At 43.5% G+C, this 27,225-nt stretch overlaps 1 protein-coding gene across 8 annotated transcripts in view; it reads right to left on the reverse strand.

The window, feature by feature from the left end:
• SERAC1 (serine active site containing 1) overlaps positions 1-27,225 on the reverse strand; it is a 1,540,408-nt gene that overhangs the window by 30,240 nt on the left and 1,482,943 nt on the right. The window lies entirely within an intron of this gene.

The following is a 27,225-nucleotide window of genomic DNA, read 5'->3' on the forward strand; positions in this document are numbered from 1 at the left end:
TGTAAATTTAATTGCAGATGCACTTCAACTGTGAGAGACAGAATCTAAAAATAAAAGCCAGAAAATCACATTATATGATTTTTAAATACTTAAATTGAACTTTATTGCATAAAATACAGTAAGTATTTGTTCACCTACCAACCAGTAAGAATTATGGCTCTCACAGACCTGTTAGTTTTTCTTTAAGAAGCCCTACTACTCTGTACTCATTACCTGTATTAATTGCACCTGTTTGAACTCGTTACCTGTATAAAAGACACCTGTCCATACATTTCATCATTCACACTCCAATCTCTCCACCTTGGCCAAGACCAAAGAGCTGTCTAAGGACACCAGGAGGAAATTTCATCATTCACACTCCAATCTCTCCACCTTGGCCAAGACCAAAGAGCTGTCTAAGGACACCAGGAGGAAATTGTAGACCGGCACAATGCTGTCTCAGGCTACAAGAATATAGGCAAGCAGCTTGGTGATAAGGCAACAACTGTTGGCACAATTAGAAAATGGAAGAAACAGAAGATGACTGTCAATCTTCCTTGGTCTGGGGCTTCATGTAAGATTTTGTCTCGTGGAGTAAGGATGATTCTGAGAAAGGTCAGGAATCATCCCATAACTCATGAAAGAATAAAGTTATGTTAAAACCAAGCACACCATTGCTTTTCTTGTAAAATTCTCACTAAATTTGATGTGTCACATGACCCTCTTCCCATTGGAAGAATAAAGTTGGATCCAAAATGGCCAACTTCAAAATGGCCACCATGGTCACCACCCATCTTGAAAAGTTTCCCCCCTCCCATATACTAATATGCCACAAACAGGAAGTTGATGTCACCAACCTTTCCCATTTTATTTAGGTGTATCCATATAATTTGGCCCACCCTGTATAGTGGTTTATTGACCCATCATGTCAGGGCAACAATTCGTTCCAAGTGTGGACAAGTGTGGAACTTTTTCAAGCTTCAAAAAGTTCCACATTTGGAACAAATTGTTGTGCTGACATGATGGGTCAATAAACCACTATACTTTGGACTTTTGGAGTGCTGCCTTAATCTTTTTGGATATAATGAGGTTTAGTTGGTAGGCCTTGCACCCATTGATAATGTTTTTGCCCGCTAGGGCTGCACCTATATTTTGCTAGTTATATAAAGTAGATAGATAGAATAAAAGGTAGCAATTCATCTGCTACACACAGTAAAATCATAGAGTGACAGGTTAGACTAGAATAGATATATACACATAGAATACATTCTGTATATATATTACATAGATAGATAGAGAAGAGAAGAAAAGCCAGAAATTCAGCAGCCACATACTGTAAAATCACATCGGAACCCGACAGGATAGAAGAGATGGATTACATACAGTAAATACAAATATAATAGGTAGATATACGGACGTCTATGACAAATACAATTAGTACAGTGTGTGTGCAGCTTACTGTACATGTATTTAATTATTAAAAGATTATTTTTTCTGAAAAAAATGGAGTGGGCTCCCCCATAATTTTCTTAACCAACAGAGGGAAAACTAATGACTGGGGCCAACGTTTATAGCCTGAGAAGGGGGTAATACCCATGGAGCTTCCCGGGCTATTAATATCAGCTCACAACTGTATACTTAGCCTTTACTTGCTATTAAAATGGGGGACCCTAAAAAAATGACATAGGATCCCCCTATAATTAATAACCATCAAAGTATATGCAAACAGCTGTGGGCTGATATTAATAGCCAAGGAATGGGCCATGAATACTGGCCCCCACAGAGGCTAAAAACATCAGCTCTCAGCAGCCACAGAAAAGGCGCATCTCAAAGATGTGTCAATTCTGGCACTTAGCCTCATTCTTCCCACTTGCCCTGTAGCGATGGCAAGTGGGATGATAGTTGGGGGGGTTTGATGTCACTTTTGAATTATCAGATGACATGAAGCCTCAAAATTAGTAATGGACAAGCGTCAATAAGACGCCCCCATTACTAACCCCATATTCATATCATATAAAAACACAGACACCCAGAAAAAAGTCCTGTAATTGAAAGAATGACACAGACTCCTTTAATAAATCTTAAACCATACTTCCGACATTGCCCATTCCTCTGACGCCATTGTCTTCTGCAAAAAAACCAAAACAAACAATATTCCTCACCTTTCTGCAGAGAAGGTGATAATCCAATTATCCCACAACAGGTCTGAGGGTACTGTCACACTTAGCGATGCACCAGCGATCCCGACCAGTGATATGACGTGGTCAGGATCGCTGGTACATCGCTAAGTGGTCGCTAGCGAGTTGCCACACAGGCAGATCTCACCAGCAACATCGCAGGCGTCAGGGGTCGCAACTTACCTGTCACACTAGGCGATCCTGACGTCCTCCCGCCCGCGTCCACAGGAAGCTGACGACGAGAAACGGTCCAGGACGTTCTCGCGCGATCAGCGATAACCAGCGGGGGAGCGGTCGGAGGTAAGTATCAGACATAGCGATATCGCTGTGACGTTACAGCGATATTGCTAGCGATATCGCTTAGTGTGACAGGCCATTAACTCTGCTACATCTAGATGGCAGGCTGCATGGTTGCATGATGCGACCATACGGCCTGTCATCCAGCAGAGACACTAAGCAGCATGTGCCTGACTCAAAGTTATATTCCTATAAACTGTTGCCATTTACCCAGTTGGCTGATCACTGTTCCCCGCAGTCAATTTATGAAGTCACATAGGAATTGCTCTAGCCCAACAAGTTTTAAAAGGGAAACTAACACTCTTACTAATAAATTCCTCAACAAGGGATACAATCAGAAATTCCTTAAGGAAACAAAAAATAATGTAGGTAAGATCCCTAGGTCTGAACTCCTTTACAATAATAAAAAGAACGAGGGGAAGTAAATGAGTGATGAGGACACAATATTTCTCCCTATTATTACCCAGTATAACTCATAGTTACATAGTTACATATAGTTACATAGTCTTGTAGGTTGAATAAAGACCTAGGTCTATCAAGATCAACCTTTCTCCACATTTCGTCACTAATATAACTATAACCCGCAATGTTATAAGTATCAAGGAAATCGTTCTGCCCTTTTTAAAAAGCTGCAATAGTGTCTGCCATTACTACCTCCTGTGGTAGGGCATTCCACAGTCTGACTGCTGTAACTGTAAAGAACCCTTTCCTGTTCAACTGTCGGAATCGCCTTTCTTCCACCTGTAATGAGTGCCCCCTAGTCCTCAGCAAGGTCCTTGGAAGGAACAAATCATGTGCCAGTGTTTTGTACTGGCCACATATATTTATACATGTAAATGAGATCCCCTCTGAGGCGTATTTTTTCTAAGCTAAACAAGCCCAAACTTTTCCAACCTCTCCTCATAGGAGAGGCCTTCCATCCCTTGTAATAATCTAGTTGCCCATCGAACTGATTCTAACTTCTGAATATCCTTTTTAAAATGTGAGGCCAAAAACTGGATCCCATATTCTAGATGTGGCCTCACCAGCGATTTATAAAGGGGTAATAATACATTGGGATCGCGGGATTTTATCTCTCTTTTTATACATCCTAAAATCTTGTTTGCTTTTGCAACTGCTGCTTGACATTGAGTACTGCTGCTCAGCTTACTTGTAACGAGAATACCCAAGCCCTTCCCTTGATCTGTAGTCCCGAGTAGAGTTGAGCGATACCATCCGATACTTCAAAGTATCGTATCGGATGGTATCGGCCGATCTTTAAAAAAAGTATCGGTATCGCCGATTCCGATACCGGAAGTCCCATTCAAGTCTATGGGACTTCCGGTATCGGAATAAGAAAAACCCTTTCCTGCCCTTGTACAGCCTCTCTGGGGTCTGTACGGGCCTTTCGGGGGGCTGTGCCGGCCTGCCAGGGGGTCTGTGCAGGCTCCGGTGGTCTGTGCCGGCCTGCCGGTGGTCTGTGCAGGCTCCGGGGGGCTGTGCCGGCCTGCCGGGGGGCTGTGCCGGCCTGCCGGGGGACTGTGCAGGCTCCGGGGGGCTGTGCCGGCCTGCCGGGGGGCTGTGCCGGCCTGCCGGGGGGCTGTGCAGGCTCCGGGGGTCTGTGCAGGCATCGTCCGATGGGACTACAAGTGCCATCGGGCGATGCCTGCTACCATGACAGTGATTGACACATTAGCCAATGATGGGACAGTAGTAGTCCCATCATCCGGCTAATGTGTTAAATGTAAAAAAAAAAAAAAAAAAAAAAAATTACATGCTACATACATACAACATGCATACTACATACATGCTACATTCATACTACATACTACATACATGCTACATTCATACTACATGCAACATACATACTACATATATACTACATGCATGCTACATACATACTGCATACTACATGCTACATACATACTACATATATACTACATGCATGCTACATACATACTACATGCTACATACATACCACATACATACTACATATATACTACATGCATGCTACATACATACTACATATATACTACATGCATGCTACATACATACTACATGCTACATACATACTACATACATACTACATATATACTACATACATGCTACATACATACTACATGCATGCTACATACATACTACATGCTACATACATACCACATACATGCTACATATATACTACATGCATGCTACATACATACTACATATATACTACATGCATGCTACATACATACTGCATGCTACATGCATGCTACATACATACTACATACATACTACATGCTACATACATACCACATATATACTACATACATACAATACATTCATACAATACATACATAGACATACAGTACATATAACATAGAGTAACATACTTACCAATACTTGTCACATTGTTCCCCGAAGCCATTGTCGTCTACGGAATAAATATTAACATAACAAACCACAAAAATACTCACCCACGATCCGAAGCAGTCCACGAGTGTGTCCCACGACGATCTTGGGTAGAGAACTGCAGCATCAGCTGTTGCTGCCGTTCTCTACGGGCTGCAGGAATCCAATGACGGAAGGTAGGTATCCTTCCGCACTGTATTCCTCCGCCACTTAAAAAAAAAAAAAGTCCCTAGTCTCACTTTATGCCATTGCTGTGTGGGAATTTCCCACACAGCAATGGCATAAAGTGAGACTAGGGACTTTTTTTTTTTTAAGTGGCGGAGGAATACAGTGCGGAAGGATACCTACCTTCCGTCATTGGATTCCTGCAGCCCGTAGAGAACGGCAGCATCATCTGATGCTGCAGTTCTCTACCCAAGATCGTCGTGGGACACACTCGTGGACTGCTTCGGATCGTGGGTGAGTATTTTTGTGGTTTGTTATGTTAATATTTATTCCGTAGACGACAATGGCTTCGGGGAACAATGTGACAAGTATTGGTAAGTATGTTACTCTATGTTATATGTACTGTATGTCTATGTATGTATTGTATGAATGTATTGTATGTATGTAGTATATATGTGGTATGTATGTAGCATGTAGTATGTATGTAGTATGTATGTAGCATGCATGTAGCATGTAGTATGTATGTAGCATGCATGTAGTATATATGTAGTATGTATGTAGCATGCATGTAGTATATATGTAGCATGTATGTAGTATGTATGTGGTATGTATGTAGCATGTAGTATGTATGTAGCATGCATGTAGTATATATGTAGTATGTATGTAGCATGTAGTATGTATGTAGTATGTATGTAGTATGTATGTAGCATGTAGTATGTATGTAGCATGCATGTAGTATATATGTAGTATGTATGTAGCATGCATGTAGTATGTATGTAGTATGTATGTAGTATGTATGTAGCATGCAGTATGTATGTAGCATGTATGTAGTATGTATGTAGTATATATGTAGTATGTATGTAGCATGCATGTAGTATGTATGTAGCATGTAGTATGTATGTAGCATGTATGTAGTATGTATGTAGTATATATGTAGTATGTATGTAGCATGTATGTAGTATGTATGTGGTATGTATGTAGCATGTAGTATGTATGTAGCATGCATGTAGTATGTATGTAGTATATATGTGGTATGTATGTAGTATGTATGTAGTATATATGTAGTATGTATGTAGTATATATGTAGTATGTATGTAGCATGTAGTATGTATGTAGCATGCATGTAGTATATATGTAGTATGTATGTAGCATGCATGTAGTATGTATGTAGTATGTATGTATGTAGCATGCATGTAGTATGTATGTAGTATGTATGTAGCATGTATGTAGTATGTATGTGGTATGTATGTAGCATGTAGTATATATGTAGCATGTATGTAGTATGTATGTGGTATGTATGTAGCATGTAGTATATATGTAGCATGCATGTAGTATGTATGTAGCATGTATGTAGTATGTATGTAGTATATATGTAGTATGTATGTAGCATGTAGTATGTATGTAGTTTTTTTTTTTTTTTTTTTTTTTTTACATTTAACACATTAGCCGGATGATGGGACTACTACTGTCCCATCATTGGCTAATGTGTCAATCACTGTCATGGTAGCAGGCATCGCCCGATGGGACTTGTAGTCCCATCGGACGATGCTTGCACAGACCCCCGGACATCAGCACAGCCCCCCGGCAGGCCGGCACAGCCCCCCGGCAGGCCGGTACAGACCCCCACAGGGTGCACAGCCCCCCGGCAGGCCGGCACAGCCCCCCGGCAGGCCGGTACAGACCCCGGGCAGTCCACACAGCCCCCCGGCAGGCCGGCACAGCCCCCCGGCAGGCCGGCAGAGGCCCCCGGAAGGCCCGAAATGACGGCGCATCATGATGCGCACACACCGCGCATCATGATGACGTCAGGCCGTCAATCAACTGAACTTCCGATTCCGATGCCGAATTCCGATATTGAAAAAATATCGGAAGTCGGTATCGGAATTCCGATACAGCAAGTATCGGCCGATACCCGATACTTGCGGTATCGGAATGCTCAACACTAGTCCCGAGTATACTCCAATTTAATGTATATGCAGCAATAGGATTACTCCATCCTAGGTGCATTACTTTACATTTATCTATATTAAATCTCATTTGCCCATTGTTTGCCCATTGCCCAAGTGTTTGCCCATTCAGTCATCTTATTCAGATTGTTTTGCAATATTGTAATGTCAAGGTCAGATTTTAATACCCTGCATAGTTTGGTTTTGTCAGCAGACTGACACTTTACTCTCAATACCTTCCATAAGGTCATTAATAAAGAGGTTAAAAAGAATCGGTCCTAGCACAGATCCCTGTAGTACCCCACTGCTGACTATATCTCATTTAGAGAATGTACCATTTATGACAACTCTTTGTTTACAGTCATTTAGTCAATTCCTTACCCATCTGCTTATATTTTCCCCCAGTCCTTGCTTCTGTAGCGTAAGTATAAGTCTGTTATGTGGAACTGTATCTCTTCTCTTCTTCACACAGGTATTTAATCCATCATCCGTGTGTTCTGTCTGACAAGTGTGAACTGAATCATATGTAGCAAGATTTTTTCATGGTATTTAATCCATCACTCCTGTGGTGGTTCTTTCTTTCTTTTTTTTGGGTTTCTGCTTTAAAGTGTTCAAAGCTATTTATTTTTTTCTTTCTTTCACTGTTTTATGGCCTTATTCAGCATTGGTTGTTTACCCTGCATAGTAATGCCTGCTCTGGCCTTGGGCTAACTGGTTAATTACTGATTGTGGCCATTTGGTGCGTGATGCTAGCAGACATTTCATTTCATATATATTTAGCTCTGGCTGGGATAGCGGGGTCACGCGTGCAACAGATATTAAGTGCAACAGGATAAAGTGCTTGGCAGTTAGACAATGGAAGTTGGACAGGGCAGGAGACAGGTAAGGTGCATAAGTTTTTCATACAAACATGCTTCTTGGACAGTCGTACTACATTATGCATTGATCATATCAAGCTGCTTCTTATTTGTTTTAACTTCTGCTTTCTCACAACTCGCCCGCCCTTTAACACATTCTGTGCACTCTCTCCATATCCACCCCTCCCTTCTCCCCTCTCCCATGTATAACTCTGAGGCTCTACTGACAATTCTTACCCACTCCAAACCATCCAATACCTCCATGCAGCACTCAAAATGTTCATGCAAATCATCCCACCACCTGCACTTTCTGTTTTTTCTCCTTTTACTAGTTGCAGGCGACATCTCCCCCAACCCTGGGCCTCCCTCCACCAGCATACATTAAGGGGGTTTTACACATAGCGATATCGCTAGCAATATCGCTAAAACGTCACCGGTTTTGTGACGTTATAGCGATATTGCTAGCGATATCGCTATGTGTGATACTTACCTCCGACCGGCTCCCCCGCTGTCCATCGCTGATTGCGCGAGAATGTCCGGCTCCATTTCTCGTCGTCTGCTTCCTGCTGGGGCTTCCTGCTGTGACGACGAGCGACGCTGGACGCGGGCCGGAGGACCCCAGGATCGCTGTGTGTGAAAGGTAAGTAACGACCGCTGTATCGCTGCTACATCGCTGTGAGATCTTTCTGTATGAAAGCTCACTAGCGATCATTTAGCGATGCACCAGCGATCCTGACCGGGTCGGATTGCCGGTCGGATCGCTGGTGCATCGCTAAATGTAAAAGGGCCTCTCCTCCAGCTGCATATAGAAACCCTGCTAATCTTATTAACATTCAGTGCATGCCTTCTCCTATCGCTTTCCAATGTGCTCTCTGGAATGCATGGTCTGTGTGTCACAAACTAACTTACATTCACAATTTTTTTCCTCTCTAATTCCCTTAACTTTCTGGCTATTACAGAAACCTGGATCCAGCATTCAGACACCACCACTGCTGCCGCTCTCTCGTTTGGTGGGCTGAAATTTTCATATACCGCCAGACCTGAAAACAGACAGGGTGGAGGTGTTGGTTTGCTCCTTTCATCACAATGTGCTTTCCAGGTCAGCCCCCCGGTTCCCTCACTTACATTTCCTTCCTTTGAGGTCGACGCAGTCAGACTCTTTAAGCCCTTCTCCTTACAAGTGGTGGTTGTTTATCGCCCTCCAGGCTCCTCCCGACAGTTTCTAGACCACTTCGCCACCTGGCTTACTCACTTTCTATCCTGTGACATCCCCACCCTCATCATGGGAGACTTTAACATTCCCATCAATGATCCCCTCTCCCAATCTGCCTCTCATATTCTTTCTCTAACTTCTTCATTCGGCCTCTCACAGTTTACTAATTCTCCTACACATGAGGATGAATACTCTGGACCTGGTTTTCTCCTGTCCCGGCTCACTGCACAACTTTACTAACTCCCCTCTCCCGCTTTCGGACCACAACCTTCTTTCCTTCTCTGTCAAGAATTGTCTCCTCACCCGGGACACCCCCACTTACCACACTTATCGGAATACACGTACACCCCCACTTACCACACTTATCGGAATACATTAATGCATTAATACCCAGCAGCTTATGGACAATCTACACACATCTTTAGCCCCCATCTCCCCCCTCTCCTGTCCAGACTAAGCATTGTCACACTTCAATAATACACTGAAGAATGCTCTAGATGAAGCACAGCGCCTTCTACATGCAGAATGACCAGACATAGACAATGGAAACCCTGGCACACAATGCAAACATGCTTTCTTCAGTGCTGCTTAAGGTGTGCAGAGCGGCAGTGGAGAAAATCTCTCTTAGCAGAAGACTTCATCCACTATAAGTTCATGCTCAAAACCTATAACTCAGCCCTTCATCTGGCCAAACAATCCTACTTCACCAGCCTCATCACCTCACTATCCAACAACCCTACCACATCAACTACTCAGTTATCTAACTTTGCCCTGTTCCCTCCTTCCAAATATTATTCTGAATCTGCACCCTACTATTCATCTGTCTCCACACTCTCAATGCACACGATAACTGCACTTGATACTTGACTATTGCACTTAAACACACGGGCTGATGACCGGATCATGCAGCTTTATTTGAAAAGCCCTATTTATTATAATTGCCAGACCTGAAATAACAAGCACTTTTCACCTACTGTGTCCCCCCCATTTCCTTGTAGATTGTAAGCTTGCGAGCAGGGACCTCACTCCTAATGTCACTGTTTAAATTGTCTTAACTTGTATTGAATTTATTGTCTGTACATGTCCCCGCTTAATTGTAAAGAGCTGCAGAATATGTTGGCGCTATATAAATAAAAATTATTATTATTATGCCTTTGCAAAGCCCAGGTAAATCACATCAGCCACATTACCTACATCCAAATTTGCACTCACCTCCTCATAGAAACTCAACATGTTAGTTAGACACAACTTATTCTTCATGAATCCATGTTGGTTGTCAGTTGTTATATTATTCTCTGCAATATATTTCTGCAGGTCAACTCTTATAATGCCCTCAAAAATTTTGCACACTACCGATGTCAGGTTTACCGGATGGTAGTTGCCTGGATCCACCTTCTTACCTTTCTTAAATATTGGAACCACATGAGCCATTCTCCAATCTTGTGGCACCACCCCTGTTAAAAGAGAGTCTAAGAATATGAGATACAGTGGTCTGTCAATTATTGAGCTCAATTCCCTCAGTATCTGTGGATGAGTGCCATCTGGGCCAGGGGATTTGTCAATGTTTAAATTACTCAGACGTAAATGCACTTCTTTTTGTGTTAAACTAGTTATATCAGGTTGTGAATTTTGATTTTTGCATTGTTGAGTAATCCCTGTAACAGACAGTTCATTGCTGAACATGGATGAAAAGTGCCGGTTTAATATCTCTGCCTTTTCTTTGTCCGCTGTGATTATCTTGTTAACTCAAATGTCCATATCTTGAAGAATATTGTTAATAAACACTGGGAAGTCCTTAAAGACACTATGATCATTGGAGATAATCTATCCAACAAACCTAAGTTTATATTTAGAAAAGCTAGGAATCTGGGCAACATCATCGCACCTACAGTACAAAACCTCTGTGATCATAAAAAGTAATTAAGGTATTTTAATCAACATTTAAGGGAGTTCTTCTCATGCAAAAACATGCAAGATGTGTAAGACTCTATGACCACCTAAACAAAAATGTGTGATTTCTAAGAATAACACAGAATACTAAATCACAGACTATATCACTTGTACTACACAAGGGGTAACTTATGTCAGAGAATACCCTTGTAAAAAACTGTATGTGGGACGCACAAAACACCCCTTAAAAGAATAAATGAACATCTTTGCAATATAAGAAATAAATTTGACAACCAGCCATTAGCAAAACACTTCACAGCATTCCATGGGGGGTCCCTATAAGATCTTAAAGTAATGGGAATTCAGAATATACATAAATACTGGCATAGTGGGGATTTTATCAAACAAATGTTAAGAGCAGAAAGCTGCTGGATTTTCCAATTGGATACACTGAGAGCTAAAGGCCTGAATAATAAAATTAAACTGTTGCTTTTGAGTAATTTGCATATGGACAAACCATATGTATTAAAACCCATACAGATGCATGGAGGACCATTACTGATGAAGGAATCCATAGGAATTCTGAAACGCGTTGTTTGTTTGGTCCTCTTCTCATCTCGTACTCCTAGGCTGGTTTCACTTTTGCGTATCTGTGCGCAGTGTTTGATCCGCATAGATCCGCATGCATCATGCATACATACACTACCGTTCAAAAGTTTAGGGTCACTTAGAAATTTCCTTATTTTTGAAAGAAAAGCACAGTTTTTTCCAATTAAGCTAACATTAAATGATTCAGAAATACACTCTATACATTGTCAATGTGGTAAATAACTATTCTAGCTGCAAATGTCTGGTTTGTAATGCAATTTCTTCATAGGTGTAAAGAGGCCCATTTCCAACAACCATCACTCCAGTGTTCTTATGATACTTTGTGTTTGCTAACTGCGTAAGAAAGCTAATGGATGGTTAGAATACCCTTGTAAACCCTCGTGCAAGTATGTTAGCACAGCTGAAAACAGTTTGGCTGATTAGAGAAGCTATAAATCTGACCTTCCTTTGAGCTAGTTGAGAATCTGGAGCATTACATTTGTTGGTTCCATTAAACTCTCAAAATGGTCAGAAAAAAAGAACTTTCATGTGAAACTCGACAGTCTATTCTTGTTCTTAGAAATGAAAGCTATTTCATGCGAGAAATTGCCAAGAAACTGAAGATTTCCTAGAACGGTGTGTACTACTCCCTTCGGAGGAGAGCACAAACATGCTCTAACCAGAGTAGAAAGAGAAGTGTGAGGCCCCACTGCACAACTGAGCAACAAGACAAGTACATTAGAGTCTGTAGTGTTATGATTGAGTCACCGTAGGAGGCAAAAACAGAACTGCTAGCTAAGTCCAGAAAACCAGAGAAGTTGGCAGCTATCGGATTGCAGACCCCTGAAGCTATCAACACAACTAGCAGTAGCCATGGGGGGTTCCTACGATGCCCTAAACCCCTCGATCACAGCCGGAGAAATAACGCCTAAAGAAAGAAAGGGGAAAACTAAACTGCCCCAGAGCAGACCCCAAAGCAATAGGCAGCCCCCAACATATAATGACGGTGAAGCAAGATGAAAACACTAACACAGACAGAAAGATAGACTGAGCAAAGACGGGGCCCAAGCTAACTACATAGGAAAGGACAGGAAGGCTGCTGTCTGCAATCCGTGAAAAACCCTATGAAAATAAGAGCCAACAGACTGACAGTGAAAAAGGCCCTGAAGATGCTAGGCTTCAAAAAAGCTATGTCAGTACTCAGGAATATTCTGAAGAAAGAGCTACAGGCAAAAGGAGATTCAGCTCACCCCAGCAGGGAATGGCAGAATCCAGAAAAGCAAGGAAAACAAAAACTAAACACTAATGCAAACAGGCAAAGCAGAAAAACTTAGCTTAGAGGAGCAGGAATCAGACTGGTGTCCTAGAAGTCCACAGAGAAATCACCTGCATGGCAGAAGGGCGTCGGCAGCCTTATATCCAGTCCGTGACTCCACTCAGCCAGTCATCCTCATCAGGCTCAGGTGCCTGATAATCAGGCTCATTACCTTCCTTCACCAGAATAGGGAGTTCACCAGACCTCAGTGACGAAGGGGAAAATAAACTCACAACAGTACCTCCCCCTTGAGGAGGGGTCACCGAACCCTCAACCACGCCACCAGGGCGATCAGGGTGAGCCCGATAAAAGGCACGCACCAATCTTTTGGCATGAATATCAGAGGCAGAGACCCAGGAATTATCCTCCTGACTATAACCCTTCCACTTAACCAAATACTGGAGTCTCCGTCTAGCCAGACGGGAATCCAGTATTTTCTCTACCTAATATTCCATGTTACCTTCAACCAATACAGGGTCTGGAGGTGCCACCCCAGGAACAACTGGTTCAACAAACCTCTTCAACAAGGACTTATGGAACACATTATGGATTTTAAATGTGACAGGAAGAGCCAAACGGAAAGAGACCGGATTTATAATCTCCAAAATCTTGTAAGGTCCAATAAATCTAGGCTTAAACTTAGGAGAAGCCACCTTCATAGCAATATTTTTTGATGATAACCACACCATATCACCAATCTTAAACGGGGGACCAATGGTCCTATGTCGATTGGAAAACCGCTGGGCCTTTTCCTGGGAGAAAGATAACTTATCCATCACTTGGTCCCAGATCGGGTGCATTCTCTCCACCACAGTGTCAACACCTGGGCAGGCAGAAGGCTCCACCTGCCCTGAAGAAAATCGAGGATGAAACCCAAAGTTACAAAAAAAAGGTGACATCAAAGTGGCAGAACTAGCTCTATTATTTAAAGCAAATTCGGCCAAGGGCAAAAATGAAACCCAATCATCCTGATCAGCGGAAATAAAACATCTCAAATACGACTCCAAGGTCTGGTTTGTTCTCTCTGTCTGCCCATTGGTCTGAGGGTGAAAAGCAGAGGAGAAGGACAACTGAATTCCCAGCTTGGAACAGAAAGTCCTCCAAAATCTAGACACAAACTGAACTCCTCTGTCAGATACAATGTTCTCAGGAATCCCGTGTAAGCGAACCACCTGTTGCAAAAACAGGGGCACCAACTCAGAGGAAGATGGCAACTTAGGGAGTGGTACAAGATGAACCATCTTAGAGAACCTATGACAAATCACCCAAATAACAGTCATTCTTTGAGAGACCGGCATATCAGAGATGAAATCCATTGAAATATGGGTCCATGGCCTCTTGGGGACAGGCAAAGGCATCAACAACCCACTAGAGCGAGAACAAGATTTAGACCGGGAGCAAGTCCCACAGGACTGCACAAAATTCCTGACATCATGAGACAAGGTGGGCCACCAAAAAGAGCGACTCACCAGATCTCTAGTACCAAAGATACCTGGATGACCAGCCAATGCAGAGCAATGAACTTCAGACATCACTCTCTTCTTCCACTGGTCAGGAACATACAACTTTCCACTGGGACAATGCTCAGGTTTGTCCTCCTGGAACTCTTGCAGAGCAAGTCTCAAATCGGGCGAGATGGCAGAAAGAACTACCCCTTCGCCTAAGATGGTAGCAGGCTTGGTCACCACAGGAGAATCAGCAAAGAAACTCCTAGAGAGGGCGTCTGCCTTGACATTCTTAGTTCCAGGGAGAAAAGAGACCACAAAATCAAAACGTGTAAAAAACAAGGCCCACCTAGCCTGTCTAGGGTTCAAGTGTTTAGCCGACTCTAGGTAAATCAAATTCTTGTGGTCAATGAGGACCACAACTTGATGTTTAGCTCCCTCCAACCAATGTCGCCACTCCTCAAAGGCCCCTTTCATGGCCAACAGTTCCCGATTCCCCACATCATAGTTACGTTCAGATGGAGAGAACTTTCGGGAAAAGAAAGCACAGGGATTCATTTTAGCTGTTACAGGATCCTTTTGGGACAAAACAGCTCCTGCACCAATCTCAGAAGCATCCACTTCTACCTGGAACGGGAGTGAGACATCAGGTTGCCGCAAAACTGGGGCGGAGGTAAATCTTCGCTTCCGCTCCTGAAAGGAAGCAACAGCCTCCGGAGACCAATTCAACACATCAGCACCCTTCTTAGTCAGATCAGTCAATGGCTTGGCAATACTAGAAAATTTTGCTATAAATTTCCGATAAAAATTAGCAAAACCCAAAAACTTCTGGAGGGCATTCAAAGAAGTGGGCTGAACCCAATCATAAATGGCCTGTACCTTGGCAGGGTCCATTTCAATAGTTGACGGAGACAAAATAAATCCCAAAAATGAAATCCTCTGTACTCCAAAAAGGCATTTCGATCCTTTGACATACAGGGAATTCTCCCTCAAGATCCGGAACACAGTCCGAATATGTTCAACATGAGAATCCCAATCTTTGGAGAAGATCAAAATATCATCCAGATAGATAATCAAAAATTTATCGACAAAGTCTCGAAAAATATCGTTCATGAAGCACTGGAAGACAGAAGGGGCATTAGTGAGCCCAAAAGGCATCACCAGGTACTCAAAATGTCCCTCCGGAGTATTAAACGCCGTCTTCCATTCATCCCCCTGCTTAATGCGGATAAGATTATACGCCCCCTGAGGTCAAGCTTGGTAAACCAGCAAGCACCTCTAACTCTAGAGAATAGATCCGAAATCAGGGGTAACGGATACTGATATTTAATAGTAATTTTATTGAGGGCACGATAATCAATACAAGGCCTTAAAGAACCATCCTTTTTGGCCACAAAAAAAGGCACCTAAGGGTGAAGAGGATGGTCTAATATGACCCTTCTCCAACGCCTCCTTAATATAGGACCGCATAGCCTCGTGCTCGGGTACAGATAAATTGAAGAGCCGACCCTTGGGAAATTTACACCCCGGGCTTAGTTCAATTGCCCAGTCATAACTCCTATGAGGAGGCAAGGACGCAGACTCATTCTCACTAAATACATCATAAAAGTCCGCCAAATAGTCAGGAACATCATGCGATTGAGGAGAGGTGGAAAAAACTGGAGCCTCACTAAAGGTACACCGACAACCCCAACTCACCACAGACACAGATTTCCAATCCAAAACTGGATTATGAATTTGCAACCCAGGAAACCCCAGAACAACGGCATCATGCAGACCATGCAACACCAAAAATCTGCAATTTTCTTGATGGTCTGGGGCGACCCGCATGACCACCTGGGTCCAAAACTGAGGTTTATTTTTAGCCAAAGGAGTAGCATCAATCCCCCTCAAAGGGATAGGCGTCTGCAGAGGTGTCATCGGAAATCCACAACGTTTAGCAAAATTAAAGTCCATTAGGTTTAGCGCTGCTCCAGAATCCACAAAAGCCTTGGCGGAAAATGTGGACAGGGAGCAGATCAGAGTAATTGCCAGAAGAAACTTAGGTTGAACACCACCAACAGAAAACGTGTGTGCAAAGCGTTTCTCTCGTTTAGGACAAACAGAAATAATATGCGAGGCATCTCCACAGAAAAAACACAGCTTATTACGCCTTCTGAACTCCTGACGTTGCGCCTTAGACAAAACTCTATCACATTGCAAAGGTTCAGACATCTGTTCAACCGGTGGCAACACCTCTCGTGCAATCCTGCGTTCACGTAAACGCCAATCAACCTGAATTGCTAATGACATAGAATCGTCCAGACCAGAGGGAACAGGAAATCCCACCATAGTATCTTTTACGGCTTCTGACAAACCCTTCCGAAAGAGAGCAGCCAAGGCATTATCATTCCAGGTAGTAAGGACCGCCCACTTTCGGAACTTTTGACAGTACAACTCTGCAAAATCTCGACCCTGGTTCAATGCCAACAGGGTCTTTTCAGCCTGATCAATAGCATTAGGTTCGTCATACAACAACCCCAAAGCTTGAAAGAATGCGTTCACATTAGTCAGAATAGGATCATCTGGTTTCAAAGAAAACGCCCAATCCTGGGGATCGCCACGCAGCAAAGAGATGACAATTTTAACCTGCTGCGCGGAGCTCCCTGACGAGTTAGGCTTCAAGGCAAAAAATAATTTACAATTATTTTTGAAACTCAAAAATTTAGATCGATCCCCAAAAAATACATCAGGTGTAGGAATCTTTGGTTCAGCAGCATGTGAATGAGCAAGGTAGGCGGAAATTCCCCGCACTTCCGCAGCGAGCTGCTCCACACGATCAGACAATTGCTTTATCTCCATTGGGAGAAAAAAAAAATTCCCCCTATGGCCTCAGAGATATAGAGGAAAGAATATACAAACACCTTTTTTTTTTTTTTTTTAAAACACAATTCTTTCCTGCTATTGAGTACCCTAGGATCTGCGGTATGGCGGGTGATTCTGTTATGATTGAGTCACCGTAGGAGGCAAAAACAGAACTGCTAGCTAAGTCCAGAAAACCAGAGAAGTTGGCAGCTATCGGATTGCAGACCCCTGAAGCTATCAACACAACTAGCAGTAGCCGTGGGGGGTTCTTACGATGCCCTAGACCCCTCGATCACAGCCGGAGAAATAACTAGGCCTAAAGAAAGAAAGGGGAAAACTAAACTGCCCCAGAGCAGACCCCATAGCAATAGGCAGCCCCCAACATATAATGACGGTGAAGCAAGATGAAAACACTAACACAGACAGAAAGATAGACTGAGCAAAGACGGGGCCCAAGCTAATTATATAGGAAAGGACAGGAAGGCTGCTGTCTGCAATCCGTGAAAAACCCTATGAAAATAAGAGCCAACAGACTGACAGTGAAAAAGGCCCTGAAGACGCTAGGCTTCAAAAAAGCTATGTCAGTACTCAGGAATATTCTGAAGAAAGAGCTACAGGCAAAAGGAGATTCAGCTCACCCCAGCAGGGAATGGCAGAATCAGGAAAAAAAAAGGAAAACAAAAACTAAACACTAATGCAAACAGGCAAAGCAGAAAAACTTAGCTTAGAGGAGCAGGAATCAGACTGGTGTCCTAGAAGTCCACAGAGAAATCACCCGCAGGGCAGAAGGGCGTCGGCAGCCTTATATCCAGTCCATGACTCCACTCAGCCAGTCATCCTCATCAGGCTCAGGTGCCTGATAATCAGGCTCATTACCTTCCTTCACCAGAATAGGGAGTTCACCAGACCTCAGTGACGAAGAGGAAAATGAACTCACAACACTGTAGTATGAGAAATCGATGCCATACAGGTCCTCAACTGGCAGCTTCATTAAATAGTACACGCAAAACGCCAGTGTCAACGTCTACAGTGAGGAGGCGACTCCAGGATGCTGGCCTTCAGGGCAGAGTGGCAAAGAAAAAGTCATATCTGGCTAATAAAATGAAAAGATTAATATGGGCAAAAGAACACAGACATTGGACAGAGGAAGATTGGAAAAAAGTGTTATGGACAGACGAATCCAAGTTTGAGGTGTTTGGATCACACAGAAGCATATTTGTGAGATGCAGAACAACTGAAATGATGCTGGAAGAGTGCCTGACACCATCTGTCAAGCATGGTGTAGGTAATGTGATGTTGTTGGGTTGCTTTGGTGCTGTGAGAATCATGTGGGAATGGTGGATGAGGGCAGGTATATCTCGCCCAGATACCTTTCCTATGTGGCCTAGTCTGGTCAGTATCTCACCTGGTTACTAATGAATAATGGGAGGGCGGATTTAAAAGGATGCCAGGTGGTTGAGTGTCTCAGCCTGGGAACACAGAGAGCCTGTCTGTGTGAGAGACACACGTGAGTGAAAGCAGTGCCCACTGCAACTGTGGTTTGGCTGGACGGGAGAAGCCCGCCAGTTGGTAGTTAGGTTGTACTTTGTTTAGTTAGTGCCAGACAGGCAAGGATTTGTTTTATGTTTTTTTCTTTATGCATTGCTTTCACCTTTAATAAACCTGACCCAGTGACAGTTATACCCGGACCCCGGCTGTGCGCCTGAGTTTCATGCTGAACGCACGTGACCTTTGACCCCAGCAAAGGCGATCCCGGAGTGTTTTATCACATTGTGGTGGAGAATGTGGGCATCACGTTGGAAGCATGAGCATGGAGGACGTGGTGAAAGCGCTGGTACAGTCCACCGCCTTCCAGCAAGAAGCGAATCGGGTGATGATGGCCCAGCTGAAGGAGTTGGTGGACATGAGTTACTGATCGTTCACTTCTCCAGCAGGTGGCGCAGCGCCGGGGAAGCTTACCTGAGGTTAACCTGGAAGCTGAGTCGAGAGTGATTCACGTGAGTCGGTACTGGCAGAAGATGACGACCGAAGATGACGTCGAGGCATACCTGACCACGTTTGAATGGACGGCGGTGCGAGAAAAATGGCCAAAGGCACGATGGGCCGGCCTGATTGCCCCGTTTCTTCCCGGTGAAGCTCAAAAGGCTTATTATGACTTAGAACCTGAAGCCGCGCAGGACTTTGACAAACTGAAAGCCGAGATCTTGGCCCGGCTGGGAGTGACGACCGCTGTCCGTGCACAGAGAGTGCATCAATGGACTTATCAGCTGGATAAACCACCGCGGTCACAGATGTTCGACCTGATCCACGTGGCGAAGAAGTGGTTACAACCCGAGGTATTGACAGCGCCAGAGATAATCCAGGGGGTCGTCATGGACAAGTACCTGAGAGCTCTACCGCCAGCCCTGAGGAAGTGGGTAAGCCATGGAAATCCTACGACAGCAGATCAACTGGTGGATCTGGTTGAACGTTACTCTGTGGCGGAAGGACTCCGAGACCACGCTACGCCACCTCGTTCTTCATCATCTCCACGTGGAACCGGTAAGACTGTTCCAGGGAGTAGAGGAGAAGGAAAAATCCCTAAGACAGTGGGGGAGGAAAACGGAACTGCCCGCACTGCGAGGCCGAGAGTAACAAACTATGGTCTAAGCAAGGGGCCCGTTAGGTGTTTCCGCTGCCAAGAGATGGGACACATTGCTGCGAACTGTCCGCTCAGTACTGAACCCATGCAGTGCGACATCACAGACTCTAAAAACCGCATGTCTATGGTTGCACGGGTAGTGAGTGTGAATGCTGGTCAAAAGGATGTGGAAAAACACTTGTGTGATTTAAGTGTTGATGGGAAAAATGTGGTGGCATTGTTAGACTCGGGAAGTGTGGTGACTCTGGTGAAGGCCAGTCTAGTGTCAGCCCGGACTGGACCATCAGACAAATTTTCTGTAACGTGTGTGCATGGAGACACCTACTCGTACCTCACCACGGTCATATGCATTACTACTTCCTATGGGTCTGTGCAACATAAAGTGGGACTCGTCCCTGCGTTATTGCATGATGTTATCTTGGGCCGGGATTTTCCCCACTTCTGGCAATTGTGGGAGAATCAGTTGATACCCCAGGGTAATAGTGTACATGATTCTTCTCCCAGGGCGCGTGTGGGTCCCGAACCCCTGGAAAAGGTCTCCCCAGAAGACTCAGGGGAAGAGTCTGTTGGAAATGACCTGCAGTTCCCGTTTTCAGTCATGGCGGGTGATACGGAGGAGACCGGGGAAGAAGAGGAGGCCGACAGCCGTCCACCTCCCCATTTTCCGGATTTGGAAGTTCAGAAAGATGACTTCCAAAGCGAGCAAATAAAGGATCCTACCCTTTCTCAGGCTAGGACAAATGTAAAAGTGATAAATGGGGTACCCGTAGAACCTGGCTCTAGGCTGGCATATCCATACATGGTCCTGGAGAATGATTTGCTATATCAGATAGAGAAAAAGGGGGAAGACATGGTGCAACTATTAGTCGTGCCAAAACCCTACTGGCAGCAGGTGCTGGACCTGGCCCACGGACATGTGAAGGGAGGTCACCTGGGAGTTCAGAAAACCACCGAAAGGATATTACACTGTTTTGTTTGGCCAGGCATGCATCACGATTAGGGATGGGCGAATCTACTCGTTAGGACTCGTTACTCTGCGAGTAGTAGGGGACTCGCAGGAGTCGGTACTCTGCGAGTTTCCAAGCGATTACTCGCACAGTAACGAGTCCAATGCAAATCAATGGCAATCCTAGTTTTTTCAGAGTTTAATACAAGCAATCCTAGTTTCTTAGCGATTTTGTGTCCCCCTGCTGACTAGTGTTGAGCTTTCCGATTGGCTGCCGAAATTACGTCATCATGATGCGCTGTCTGTGCGCATCATGATGCGGCGTCAGTTCGGGCCTTCGGGGGGGCTGTGCCGACTGTCCGGGGGTCTGTACCGGCCTGCCGGTGGTCTGTGCAGGCTCCGGTGGTCTGTGCCGGCCTGCCGTTGGGCTGTGCTGGCCTGCCGGTGGTCTGTGCCGGCCTGCCGGGGGGCTGTGCCGGCCTGCCGGGGGGCTGTGCAGGCTCCGGTGCTCTGTGCAGGCATCGTCCGAGGGTCCCACGTCCATCTTGCGTGGAGAACAGCAGCATCAGCTGATGCTACCGTTCTCTACCAGCTCCAGGAATACAATGACGGAAGGTAGGTATCCTTCCGCACTGTATTCCTCCACCACTGTAAAAAAAAAAAAAAAGTCCCTAGTCTCACTTTATGCCATTGCTGCGTGGGAAATTCCCACGCAGCAATGGCATAAAGTGACACTAGGGACTTTTTTTTTTTTACAGTGGTGGAGGAATACAGTGCGGAAGGATACCTACCTTCCGTCATTGTATTCCTGGAGCTGGTAGAGAACGGTAGCATCAGCTGATGCTGCTGTTCTCCACGCAAGATGGACGTGGGACCCTCGTGGACTTCTGCGGATCGGGGTAAGTATATTGGTGTTTTTTTATTTTGATATTTAACCCTCAGGTGACAATGGCTTCGGGGATCAAAGTGACAAGTGACGGTAAGTATGTACTCTATGTTATATGTACTGTATGTCTATATGTATGTATTGTATGTAGTATACACTCACTGGCCACTTTATTAGGTACACCATGCTAGTAAGGGGTTGGACCCCCTTTTGCCTTCAGAACTGCCTCAATTCTTCGTGGCAGAGATTCAACAAGGTGCTGGAAGCATTCCTCAGAGATTTTGGACCATATTGACATGATGGCATCACACAGTTGGCGCAGATTTGTCGGCTGCACATCCCTGATGCGAATCTCCCGTTCCACCACATCCCAAAGATGCTCTATTGGATTGAGATCTGGTGACTGAGGAGGCCATTTGAGTACAGTGAACTCATTGTCATGTTCAAGAAACCAATCTGAGATGATTCGAGCTTTATGACATGGCGCATTATCCTGCTGAAAGTAGCCATCAGATGTTGGGTACATTGTGGTCATAAAGGGATGGACATGGTCAGCAACAATACTCAGGTAGGCTGTGGCGTTGCAACGATGCTCAATTGGTACCAAGGGGCCCAAAGAGTGCCAAGAAAAAATTCCCCACACCATGACACCACCACCACCAGCCTGAACCGTTGATACAAGGCAGGATGGATCCATGCTTTCATGTTGTTTACGCCAAATTCTGACCCTACCATCCGAATGTCGCAGCAGAAATCGAGACTCATCAGACCAGGCAACGTTTTTCCAATCTTCTACTGTCCAATTTCGATGAGCTTGTGCAAATTGTAGCCTCAGTTTCCTGTTCTTAGCTGAGAGGAGTGGTACCCGGTGTGGTCTTCTGCTGCTGTAGCCCATCTGCCTCAAAGTTCGACGCACTGTGCGTTCAGAGATGCTCTTCTGCCTACCTTGGTTGTAACGGGTGGCAATTTGAGTCACTGTTGCCTTTCTATCAGCTCGAACCAGTCTGCCCATTCTCCTCTGACCTCTGGCATCAACAAGGCATTTCCGGCCACAGAACTGCCGCTCACTGGATTTTTTTTCTTTTTCGGACCATTCTCTGTAAACCCTAGAGATGGTTGTGCGTGAAAATCCCAGTAGATCAGCAGTTTCTGAAATACTCAGACCAGCCCTTCTGGCACCAACAATCATGCCACGTTCAAAGGCACTCAAATCACCTTTCTTCCCCATACTGATGCTCGGTTTGAACTGCAGGAGATTGTCTTGACCATGTCTACATGCCTAAATGCACTGAGTTGCCGCCATGTGATTGGCGGATTAGAAATTAAGTCTTAACACACAGTTGGACAGGTGTACCTAATAAAGTGGCCAGTGAGTGTATATGTATGTTGTATGCATGTAGTATATATGCAGTATATATGTAGTATGCATCTTGCATGCATGTGGTATGTATGTAGCATGTATGTAGTATGTATGTAGTATGTATGTAGCATGTATGTAGTATGTATGTTACATGTAGTATATATGTTGTATGTATGTAGTATGTATGCATGTAGTATGTAGCATGTATGTTGCATGTATGTAGCATGTAGTATATATGTAGTATGTATGTTACATGTAGTATATATAGTATATATGTAGTATATATGTTGTATGTATGTAGTATGTATGTAGTATGCATATAGTATGTAGTATGTATGTAGTATGTATGTAGTATGTATGTTGCATGTATGTAGTATGTATGTTGCATGTATGTAGTATGTATGTTGCATGTATGTAGCATGTAGTGTGTATGTATGTAGTATATATAGTATATATGTAGTATTTATGTTGTATGTATGTAGCATGTATATAGCATGTATGTAGTATGTATGTTGCATGTATGTAGCATGTATGTAGTATGTTGCATGTATGTAGCATGTAGAGTGTATGTATGTTACATGTAGTATATGTAGTATATATGTTGTATGTAGTATGTATGTAGTATGCATGTAGTATGCAGCATGTATGTAGTATGTATGTTGCATGTATGTAGCATGTAGTATATATGTAGCATGTATGTTACATGTAGTATATATAGTATATATGTAGTATGCATGTTGCATGCATGTAGAATCATAAAATCATAGAATCATAGAATCGTAGAGTTGGAAGGGACCTCCTGGGCCATCTGGTCCAACCCCCTGCTCAAAGCAGGATTCGCTAAATCATCCCAGTCAGATGTCTGTCCAGCCTCTGTTTGAAGACTTCCATTGAAGGAGAACTCACCACTTCTCGTGGCAGCCTGTTCCACTCATTGATCACTCTAACTGTCAAAAAGTTTTTTCTAATATCTAATCTGTGTCTCCTCCCATTCAGTTTCATCCCATTGCTTCTAGTCTTTCCTTGTGCAAATGAGAATAAAGTTGATCCTTCTACAATGTGACAGCCCTTTAGATATTTGTAGACAGCTATTAAGTCTCCTCTCAGTCTTCTCTTTTGCAAACTAAACATTCCCAAATCCTGCAACCTTTCCTCATAAGACAGGGTTTGCAGACCGGTCACCATTCTGGTCGCTCTTTTCTGAACTTGCTCCAGTTTGTTGATGTCTTTTTTAAAATGTGGTGCCCAAAACTGGACACAATATTCCAGATGAGGTCTGACCAAAGAGGAGTAGAGGGAAATAATGACTTCACGTGATCTAGACTGTATGCTTCTGTTAATACATCCTAGAATTGCATTTGCCTTTTTTGCTGCTGCATCACACTGTTGACTCATATTCAGTCTGTGATCTATTAGTATACCCAAGTCTTTTTCACATGTGCTGTCACTTAGCCCTATTCCTCCCATTCTATATATGCTTTTTCCATTTTTATTGCCCAGATGTAGTACTTTGCATTTCTCCCTGTTAAAAACCATTCTGTTAGTTGCTGCCCACTTCTCCAGTTTATTTAAATCTTTTTGAATCCTCTCTCTCTCTTCTCTAGTATTAGCTATCCCTCCTAGCTTTGTGTCATCAGCAAATTTAATCAGTTTACCCTCAATTCCTTCATCTAAATCGTTGATAAAGATGTTGAACAATACAGGGCCCAGGACAGAGCCCTGTGGTACCCCACTTGAGACATTCTTCCAACTGGATGTGCAGCCATTTACGACCACTCTTTGGGTCCGATCACTAAGCCAGTTATGAATCCACCTAACAGTTGCCTTGTCCATTCCATACTTAGTCATTTTTTCAATAAGGATTGTATGAGAGACTTTGTCAAATGCTTTGCTGAAGTCAAGATATACTATATCTACAGCATTTCCTTGATCCACCCAATCAGTGATACCGTCATAGAAGGAAATTAAGTTAGTCTGACATGACTTATTAGTTACAAACCCATGCTGACTCTGTTTAATCACTTCATTCTTATCCAGGTATTGACATACATGTTGTTTAATAATTTGTTCAAAGATCTTTCCTGGTATAGAAGTCAGACTCACCGGCCTATAGTTACCTGGGTCCACCTTCTTCCCCTTTTTGAAGATAGGAACAACATTTGCTCTTCTCCAGTCTTCTGGCACTTCTCCTGTTCTCCAAGAATTTTCAAAGATTATAGAGAGGGGTTCAAAAATTTCTTCTGCTATCTCCTTCAGTACTCTGGGGTGTAATTCATCTGGACCTGGAGACTTGAATTCATTTAGGCTAGCTAAGTGTTTCCTCACTATCTTTCTGTTTATAGATATCCTGGATTCTTCTATTCCCTTAATAGGACAGTGAATAACAGTTGATGTTACATTTCCTTTCTGAGAGAAAACAGATGCAAAATAGGAATTTAAAAGTTCAGCCTTCTCAACATCCTGTCTTACCATTTCATCATTTTCATTCTGTAAAAATCCTATAGCATCTTTGACTTTTCTTTTACTTTTGACATATCCCCAAAATCCTTTATTATTGCTTTTGACATCTCTTGCAAGCCTAAATTCATTTTCAGCTTTAGCTAATCTGATTTGTGCCCTGCAGGTTCTGCAGACAGCATTATATTCTTCTTTAGATATGCCTCCCTCTTTCCATTTTATAAACATTTTTTTCTTCCTTTTTAGCATGTGCTTAAGTTCTGTGTTCATCCATCCTGGTTTCCTTAACTGCTTCCTATTCTTCCCTCTTTTCGGAATTGTTAACAACTGTGCTTTGAGAATTTCATTTTTCAAGATTTCCCATCCTTCCTGGACATTTTTGTCTTTAAGGATATCCAGCCATTGGATCCCTCCAATTCTCTTTCTGAATCCCTTAAAATCTGCCTTTCTGAAATCTAACCTTGACGTCTGAGTCTTCACAGGTCTTCCGCCTCTAGTTATCCAAAATTCTAAAATAGCATGGTCGCTACCTCCTAGGGTCCCAGCCACTTTTACCTCCTCAACCATTTCCTCCCTGTTTATAAGGATTAGATCCAAGGTAGCAGTTCCCCTTGTTTTCTCCCTTACCTTTTGGAAGATAAAGTTGTCAGCAAGAGAGGATAAGAATTTCCTTGACCTGTTAGTTTTGCCTGAGAGAGATTCCCAACAAATGTCTGGATAGTTGAAATCTCCCATGACAACTATGTCATATTTTTTGGAGAACTTGGCCATTTGATGCATAAAGAGTTCATCCATAGCTTCAGCTTGCACAGGCGGCCTGTAGTAAATGCCTACAATGGTGTCCTTTCCATTGTTCTGTCCTTGTATTCTTACCCAAACAGTTTCCACAGAACTCCCAGTCTCTGAAGCTTCAATCTCTGTGCAGATATACGCGTTTCTAACATACAATGCGACACCCCCTCCTCGTTTATCAAGTCTGTTTCTTGCAAATAAGTTGTATCCTTCTAGTCTTGTATTCCAATCATGTGTATTGTCCCACCAAGTTTCAGTGATTCCAATGACATCATATTTCTTTTCCTGTGTTAGTAGTTCCAATTCTCCTTGTTTGTTGCCCATGCTTTGTGCATTAGTATAGAAACATTTTAGTTTGTGATTGGTTTCTCTTTCTCCAATATTTTTATTAATTAGATTCTTTCGTCTTTGTTCTTCCTTTCCACTTCTAATAGCAGAGTTCTCAATAGCATTTGTCAGGTGTATGGCTTTTTCTGGTCTTTTGCTTCCCTTCCCATGTTGTTCTAGTTTAAAGCTCTCCTTACAAGTGTAGCAAGGCGACTTCCAAATACATGCTTACCAGTCTTCGTAAGGTGCACCCCATCTCTAGCAAGTAGTCCATCGTATAAGTAGTTCACTCCGTGATCCAGAAATCCAAATCGTTGCTGACGGCACCATCGACGTAGCCAGTTGTTCACCTGCAGAATCTTATTCCACCTCCTTGTTCCATGGCCATCCACTGGGAGGATGGAAGAGAAGACCACCTGCGCTCCCAGTTCTTTCACTTTCTTGCCTAAGTCTTCAAAGTCTCTGCAGATGGTTTCCAGGTCGTTTCTTGCAGTGTCATTTGTCCCCACATGTAGTAGCATGTAGTATATATGTTGTATGTTGCATGCATGTAGTATGTATGTAGTATGTATGTAGCATGTATGTAGTATGTAGCATGTATGTAGTATGTAGCATGTATGTAGTATGCATGTAGTATGTAGCATGTATGTAGTATGTATGTTGCATGTAGTATATATGTAGTATGTATGTTACATGTAGTATATATGTAGTATGTATGTTGCATGTAGTA

The sequence above is a fragment of the Dendrobates tinctorius genome, unplaced genomic scaffold (genome assembly GCF_039654945.1).
Source record: "Dendrobates tinctorius isolate UK_male_01 unplaced genomic scaffold, ASM3965494v1 ptg000310l, whole genome shotgun sequence".
NCBI classification, from domain to species: domain Eukaryota; kingdom Metazoa; phylum Chordata; class Amphibia; order Anura; family Dendrobatidae; genus Dendrobates; species Dendrobates tinctorius.